The sequence below is a fragment of the Tachyglossus aculeatus genome, chromosome 14, assembly GCF_015852505.1.
Source record: "Tachyglossus aculeatus isolate mTacAcu1 chromosome 14, mTacAcu1.pri, whole genome shotgun sequence".
NCBI classification, from domain to species: domain Eukaryota; kingdom Metazoa; phylum Chordata; class Mammalia; order Monotremata; family Tachyglossidae; genus Tachyglossus; species Tachyglossus aculeatus.
Window position 1 is genome coordinate 17,081,018 of NC_052079.1, and position 2,705 is coordinate 17,083,722.

The following is a 2,705-nucleotide window of genomic DNA, read 5'->3' on the forward strand; positions in this document are numbered from 1 at the left end:
GTGTTTATTAATCAGATATTGTGTGCAGAGCACTATATAAGGTGCTTGGGAGAGTGCAGTAAAGCAGAGTTGACAGACACGTTACCTGCCCACAACAGGCTTACAGTCTAGAGGTACTAGATCTTGTAGACTACAAGTCCAGTGTCTGTCCCCTGATTAGACTGTAAGCCCTTTCAGGGCAAGGATGTGTCTACTTACTCCATTGTTCCCTCCCAAACGCTTAGGACAGGGTTCTGTATGCAATAAGGGCTCAGTAAATACCACTGAACCTCTCAGGGTCACACCTGGGGAGTTTCTAGTACTCTACCGGTCTCGACTGTGGGAGGGAGAGTAAAGCAGAGGCCTACCCATTCCATTCCTAGCTTGGGCAGTGGCTAGCAAATGGGAGGAAATCTGCTACGAGTCAATCAATCAATCAATCAATCGTATTTATTGAGTGCTTACTGTGTGCAGAGCACTGTACACTGTCAAAATACCCCTGTGCTGGGCAGCAGGGGTTTGGGAGAGAGTCGAGGGTGGAGACTCCGGTTAACTGCACGGAAGGAGGCAGCGGTAAAACGCTTCCGTATTTTTACCAAGAAATCTCTATGGGTCCACTACTGGAACGATTACAGATGGAGGTGGGGCGTTCTGGGAGAGATGTGTCCATGGGATCGCTATGGGTTGGACACAACTCGACAGCATAAGACAAGAACAACAAATACCACTGAGTGATGAATGGATTGAGCCTGAAATTGGGCTCCTCTAGTCACACTACACTAGTGGTTTTTATTTTTATTTGTTGTATTTGCCCTTGCCTTTTATGTTGTTTTAGTTTTGTATCATTTCATCGCTTCTTACGTGTCTGTCACCAGTTTGCTATTTTCCTTCATGTCCTTAGACCGTGCGCCTCTTGAAGAACAGGGAGCATACGGATAGCCTCAGTACAGTGCTCTGCACAAAGTAAACACAAATAAATACTACTACTACTACTTCTGTGAGCTCGTTGTGGGCAGGGAATGCATCTGTTTATTGTTTTATTGTACTCTCCCAACCACTTAGTACTACTACTGCTACAATTCTATTACTATGACAAATAAGAATACTCCATTTTTCCCTCTTTTGTTGACCTATTTTTTCCTTCCCAGCCCTGTAGCGAGAATTCTGGGCACGAGGGTGGGGCTCATCCTCATATCTGAGTTTTCCACTCTCCCCTGAATGAAAACTCTATCAGGGGCAGACAAACTCTCTGTGAATAAGCATGACCTAGTGGAAAAAGCATGCGTCTGGGAATCAGTGAACTTGTGTTTTAATTCCAGCTCTGCTACTTCTCTTTTGTGTGACCCTGGGCAAGTCACTTAACTTCTCCTGTACGCGGGGAATATCTCTACCAATTTTACTATATTGTACCTTCCCAAGTGTTTTGTACAGTGTTCTGCCCGCAATAAAAACTCAATTAATACCACTGATTGATTTTCTTTGCCTCATTTCATCTTTGAAATGGGAATTAAATACCTGTTTTCCCTCCCATTTAGACTGTGAGCTCCCATGTGGGACAGGGACTGTGTCCAACCTGATTATCTTGTACCAACCCCACTAAGCACATAGTAAGTGCTTAGCCAATTCCACCGCTATTATTACTATTGTGTTTATTGAATGTCCACTGGGTGCCACACACTGTACTAAGCACTTTTTAAAGTTCAAACACTGCAAAGAGACATGTTCCCTGCCCACAAGGAGCTAATATTCTAATTAGGAGACTGATACAAATATATTTACAACCAAAGTAATCAGAAGTTAAGTGACGGTCAAGGGCACGTAGCAGAGGTGGTAATAGAACCCAGATCCTATGAGTCCCAGGCCTGTGCTCTATCCACTGGTCCACGCTGCTTCTCAAAGATGAAGGAGACGGGCTTGGTCAGCCTTGCAGAGATAGAAAACCACTTTCTCAATGGCTGGAGCAGGGAGATCTTAGAAGGCATGATGACTTGTTTTCATTTCTGGCCCTATTTCTACATTCCTAAATTAAGACACTTTTGCTAGAGATTCTCACACTCTAGATCCCTGCCAGCCTGGGGCTGGGGGAATAATGAACTTACTAACTCACACTGGAGAAAAAATGAAGACAATAAGTGATAGTAATTTATTTCTTCCAGATGCAGGGAATCCAGTTAACAAGGGTGTCTGATGCTCTCATTTTTCCTTCCTTACTCAGAAACTGACCTTCTGACCAAGTAGGAATGACCCCAAAGTGCTCAGAAGTTCACTCACTTGCTCCTGTCAGTTGGTTACTTGTCTCATATGGAGTCCAAGAGCTGTCTCTTTAGACTTTGAAGTGGACACAGCCGAAGTCTAATGAGGGAGGTGACCATGCGGATAAATTATTAGCCCCGCAGCTGTGGAGAAGAGCCGCAAAGAGAACAGTTGTGACTGTCAAGAAGGAGATAGTGTTGCTTCCCAGATAAGATTCCGAATTCTATAAATTCTGCGACTATCTCTATACAGTGAACTTAACTCCTTCTGCCTTTATCCTTGGAAGAGGAGATGTCCTTGGAATGAAAGAAGGAAGCAATTTGGAATACTGCAGGCTTGTTGGAGACTGATGGTGACCCACTGGAATTCGGCAGAGAATAAGGAGCAGAAATGAGGATATGTAAGAGGGAGGATGGAGTTCTGGGGAGGGTACTCCCTAAAAGAAAGTGGGTTAGTGATGGCAAGACACAAAG

The 2,705-nt window shown here is 44.3% G+C and overlaps 1 non-coding gene across 1 annotated transcript; it reads left to right on the forward strand.

The window, feature by feature from the left end:
- Positions 1-266: 266 nt before the first annotated feature.
- Positions 267-404, forward strand: LOC119937332. The gene has a single exon (XR_005454009.1). It is a non-coding gene; the product is annotated as a small nucleolar RNA SNORA7 (small nucleolar RNA).
- Positions 405-2,705: the final 2,301 nt, after the last annotated feature.